Source organism: Uloborus diversus, chromosome 5, assembly GCF_026930045.1.
Source record: "Uloborus diversus isolate 005 chromosome 5, Udiv.v.3.1, whole genome shotgun sequence".
In the NCBI taxonomy this organism is placed as follows: domain Eukaryota; kingdom Metazoa; phylum Arthropoda; class Arachnida; order Araneae; family Uloboridae; genus Uloborus; species Uloborus diversus.
In genome coordinates this window covers 24,061,059-24,067,058 of record NC_072735.1, presented here as the reverse complement: position 1 = coordinate 24,067,058, position 6,000 = coordinate 24,061,059, and positions in this window count along the sequence as shown.

Genomic DNA, 6,000 nt, shown 5'->3' with positions numbered 1-6,000 from the left:
TTTTTCTAGGTATTGTTTTCCAAGACCCAATCTTAAGATATCTTCAAAACAGTACTTTTTTAGATTTCCTTTTCAAAACAAGCAACTTGTAACTATGATTACATAATTTCATCTTTATCTTCAAGATTAAAAATCAAAACAGCAATCTTGGTTATAAGAGCAGTTTAAAATGAATAAATACTCTGCTTCTGTAAATGTATATTGAAAAATATTCATAAAGGGAGTAATATTTTTTAATCATCGTTTCACTTCAGCTGATAAAGAACTTTAAACGTTCAACCCAAAGGAAAGATTCTAAATTGAAGAAGAAATGAAAAAAGGAGCAATCGGGGCGAAATGGAAAATCAAATTTTGGAAACAATTTCCCAGAAATTACCAGGCTTTGTACTTTTTTGTAATTAGTTAATCAATATCAAATTTCAATAAAGAAAAAAAAATTCTTACAAATTAAATTCAATTGAAATTGAATAATGACAGTAGGTAACAAATAAAGAATTTAGGGGAAAAAAGGGGGAGGAGGATTTTACAGCAAAAGAAGACAGAAAAAAAATTACATTCGTCAGTGGTGTACCTAGCATGGGTGACAGACGGGGCGGTAATATGTAATGTCACCGCCCCCCCCTTAAACGCAAAAAAGGGGGGATTGTATATTCTGTGTAAACTTCAAATTCATACAATTTTCAGAAACAAATAGTACTTTTGTGAAACAACTAAATTTTAAGTGGGATAATGTACAAAAGACAAATAAAAATTATGAACGCTTTTTATATAATTTGCCCTAGACGCATTTGTGCAGGCCGTCAAGCGGTCAAAACCAATAAAGGGGAGTAGAAAATTCATCGCTCCTTAATTTTTTCAAATGCATTATTTCTTGAAAATGGAAGTCCCCCGATCCCCCCCCCCCCCCCCCCCCCGCCCAACGTATTTCCTAAGTGATGGATTTGGTTAAAAGAAAATGAAATCCAGGGAAATAAACAACCTTAGCCGAGAATGCATTTTTATTCATAAACTGACATCTTTTGCATTGAAAAAGGAGCTCTTAATGTCTCCAAAACACGTGTCTGCAATTTAATTCGGATATTTGTGTATTATAATGTTGTGAAAGTGGGTTTAAGTCTTTTAAGCATTGAAAATTTGTTGTAAAGCGAGAAATGTTGCATATATACTTATTTTATGTTTGCAGTTATAACTCTCCCCCCCCCTCTCTACCCCCCTGCACCATTTTTGGGGTTGGCCCCATCCTAATTCGTTTTCTTCGTACCAATACCATTCCTTTTAGAAAAACCAACTCCCGTAGTTTTATTACGAAAATTTCGCCAAAAACCACTTTGCCCCCCCCCCCCACCCCTTCTTCCCTACAAAATGTTTTTGCAAAACTCCCGTTTTAGTGTCACAAAAATTGAACGGAAAACCACTTGCCCCTCAGTGCAATTATATGACCCCCCCCCCCCTTTCCCTGCACCATTTTCAGGGTTGGCAATATCCTAATTCGTTTTCCTCGTGCCAATACCTTTCAGAAAAACCAACTCCCGTAATTTTATCAAAAAAATTCCACTAAAAACCATTTGCACCCCCCCCCCCCTCTGCACCATGTTCGGTGTTCGCAACATTCAAATTAGTTTTTCTGAAATGTATTGGCAAGCGGAAAACTAACTCCCGTTTTTGCGGCACGAAAATGGAACGGAAAACCACTCCCCCTGTACAGTTACGACCCCCCTTGCCCCCTTCACCATTTTCGGCGCCGGCAAAATCCTAATTCCTTATTTGTTATCCTCCTGCCAATAAATACCTGTCAGAAAACTTGCTCCCGCAATTGTATCACAAATTGAATAGAAAACCACTTGCCCCCCCCCCCCCCGGGGCAGTTTTACCCCCCCCCCCTCCCCCTTCCTGAACCATTTCCAAAATTGGCATCATCCAAATTCGTTTTCCTCGATCCAATACCTTTCAGAAAAACAAACTCCCATAATTGTATCACAAAAATCGCACAATCTCACCTACTTCGCGGCAGTCGAGATTTCGCTCGCAAGTAAAGGCGCGAAAAGTCACTTTTTCCCCTTCTTTTGGAGCTTAGAATACGAACTTGCGAGATTTATACTGCGAGACTGCTATTTTCCTTAAAGCGCCATCTAGTGAGACGATCAGAACTAATCTCGCAAGGTGAATTTCGAGCTTGGAATAAGCACCCAGATACTAGGTCGGTTTCCATTGAATTGTTTTCTAAACTATGATGTATAGCAGCAGTGGCGGATTGGTTGAAAAAATCAGCCCTGGCATTAGGAGATGTAGCGGCCCCATAGCTCTTATAGATATTAAATTTTACTTAACGATTGGGATATCACTTAAATATGACGAAATTATTCTTAACAACTAAATATGTTTTATTTAAATGAAATTTAACAGATGTAGGAACACTTCTGCGCTTTAATGGTGAACAAATTGATACAGTATTAGCTAAACCTCATTTTGGGGGAAAATTGTGATCGTAATTGTCCATTTAAGTATTTTTTATAATGCCTGGAACTTGATTGAATATTTTCGTAATGATAACACTGCTTGGCTAGTATGTCCTTTTCTGCAGTCATGACAAGTAATTTAATTGCTCTGTTTTATGAAACTGATCTAGTGATGTTCATGGGTGAAAGACTAGGGCTATCTTAGAACGTGATAGGTTCTAAGACGTGATAGGTAAGGCTTTGTGTTGAGAGCGACACAAACATACATTACTGGGCCCTGTCATAAACATTCCCTTTTTTATACTGTCATACCCAGACGACCCCCAGACTCAATACGAGGTCAAAAACCTGGTGGGAGGGCTCAGGTATGAGTTTGGCAACCCCTTAATTTTTTTTCAAACGCATGTATCAATACAAAGAGAGAGAGAGAGAGAGTGGACTTAGCTTTCTGGCTTCTGAAAGTCATTAAAGTATTAGCAATATAAAATTAATGGAAAGATTAACATTGAGTCTGAAATAGGGGGTCCAGGGGGCTTCTCCCCCTCAAAATTTTCGAACTTGTAGTCTTAAAGACTCAATTTTAGAGAATATTTGGTGATGTTAGGGGAGCGTAGGTTCAGGGTTTCTCCTGCTGCAATTTTTCGGAAGTGGAAATTCAAAAAAAAAAAAAAAAAACAGAATTTTAAATTATCTTCGAGTATAACTATGAAGAGCGATTCCGGGGGCTCTCCTCTGAAATTTTGTAAAAAAAATATTAGCTCCGAAAACGCAGTTTTAGAAGATCTTTGGTGATTTTAAGTCGAGAGAGATTCCGAGGCCATCCACCAGAAAATTTTCAAATTGAAGTCTTAAAAGCCTTTTTTGGTGTAGACTAAGGCACCGGCAGTAACTCGAAAGCTAAGTTCCAAAAACGAAATTTTTGCTGACCTTTAGTGATGTTAGGAAAAAGAGTTTTCAGGAGGCTCAACCCGGAAAATTTTCGAAATTGAAGCACTAAAATCGAGATTTTAGTGATGTTAGGAAAAAGAGTTTTCAGGAGGCTCAACCCGGAAAATTTTCGATATTGAAGCACTAAAAACGAGATTTAAAACGTCCTTCATTGATGATGTCGAGAGAGAGGAGGGGACAGGGACTTTCCCAGAAAATTTTTGATACCGTTAATTTAAAAACAGTTTTAGAGCATCTTGGGAATAATGGGAGAGTTTCGAGTGCTTTCCTCCAGCAAATTTTCGAAACTGTAATTCCATGTTATGGTGGTAGTGGATTCGACTGTTCTCTTATGAAGTTATTCAAAACTGAAGCCCAAAAATTTTAATGTTACACTATCTTCGATGATATTAGGAGGAGGGAGGGGGGGGAGGTTCTGGGGACCACCGGAATTCTTTCGACATTGGTTTTTATCAACTTATTTTCTTTTTAAACTGAGGGGCCCGAAACCGTGAGTTTGTACAGCGTACAGAATACTTTGTTTCGTCAAAAAATGCTTGAAACTCACATTTCGGCGGCTTTTGGCCTTTTATTTGATAATGTTTGTGTCCTCATTAGTATTTTAAAATTGCATTTTTTTAAATAATTTTACAGGGAAAAATATTTTGTCACTTCTATTTCAATTGTTATAAACAGGGTCGCCGAGAGCAAAAGGGGAAAAAAATGACATAGGTCAATTTTTTTCACAGGCCCCTTCTACACCTTTCACCATTAGGATATTTTACCCTCTGCACGAGTTCAATTCCAATTCCGTGCCGGACCCCTATTCTCCAATAAGCTGACATGACCTCACGTCGGCCCTTGTTGTAAGTTGCATTTTAGAGCAATTGTGAATTGTCATCCTCATATAAATAATAGACGATGATAAAGTAACCCCTGTGTTTCAACAATGAAACTCGCGTCACGGCACAATAGTTTGATAATGTGTTTTGGTAATGTTTGACATGCAGGGAAAGGTCTGGAGCTTAGGGTTAACTGGTGTTAGAGTTCAAACTTAACCACTAAGATATCACCAAACAGGCAAATGCTGCGTTCAAATGTAGAAGCAAATTTTCACCCGTCGAACTATGACGAGCGACTTTCTGGTTTATAAATAAAAGCGTCAAAAGAACTAAAAGTATTTTAACTTTTTACGACCGCTAAGGTTTCCCTGTTTTTTTTTTTTTTTTTAATTTATACATTTATTTTTTCTTATACCACCAAAAATATATAGGCAGCCCCAGGGCCCGACTAACTAAAAGTGAGGGTCTAGGCCCAAATTAATTTGGAGGCCCCCTGAAGACTATGCAGTGTTTGATTTACATTTTTAAAACACGAATGCACTTTTGAAGGTCTCTTTGTCTAATCACACAACTATGTATAAATCACTTGTGTGCATTTATGAATTCCTTTTGGGCTTCCTCATAATCGTGACCAAGGAAATTCGTTACTGGCAGAATGATTAAAAATTCCTCTTTAAAGAAGTTTTTTTTCAATTAATCAGTCATAAATTTTTATTTTTTTAAAAAATGCATGTATTTTTCATATTGTTGCAACGCTATGCATAATTCTTTGAAAAATTTGGGGCCTCTTAGGAATATGGGGTCCAGGCCTAGGCTTAGTCAGCCTGTGTGGTAATCAGTCCCTGGGCAGCCCCATTTCAGAAATCCCCCACCCTCTTGGTGACGGCCCTGCCTCTCTCCACCCGCAAGCTTTAGACCATGCGTAATAAGGAGCTGAGTCTGTGTTTTGCGAATTTGCGTTATTCTAAACACATGCGCGCAAAATTGACATTTTGATGTAAATAGACAGGCCCGAAATACTTTGCTGTTAGTTGATCGGCCCGAAGCATGACCGGCCCACCGGGAAAATGCCCGGTTGCCCTCCGGCTGTATCTGCCACGGTATAGCAGTCAGGACTACTTGCACTATCTCTTACCACAAAACACAGAAGAGGTTCATCTACCATTTGTACAGGTTATGTCCAAATTTTTAATTTCGGCACTAACATCTCTTTATTTCTCTCCGTCTCATGTGACAACGTCAAGTGGCTAAAATATGCAATAGCATATGCACATAATCCAAGTTCGGCGGCCGAAATCAGATTTTATGCTTACAATTTAGGATGATAACGAGTCGTGATTTTGCCACCACACTATGCGGAAAGTGGACACTTGAATGTAGGAAGGTGAATAACACACACAAACGTATATAACTTGTACTTAAATGCTCTATCCAAGTTTTAAGCGCAATTACCCTACCACATGCAGCATCACCCTTCATTAATAGCTTGAGACAGGGGCTAGGGGTCCACGGCAATCTTCAAAGAAAAAAAAAATAAACGACGTTAAATGTTTAAAATAATGCTCTTCAAAACCATATTTTTCACCTTCAATTTATAGGGGTCCTTTGAGTTAGATCTGTCATTTCGAATTTTTCGGCAGGGGGGGGGGGGCAAGGGTGTATATACGCAATGCAATGTTTGTCTGAAAACAAAAACCGCGCTTACTTATATGTGAAAACATTAATTTTTTTAAATCCGGGGGGGGGGGGGGGGGAGGGGGGGACAAACTCGCATC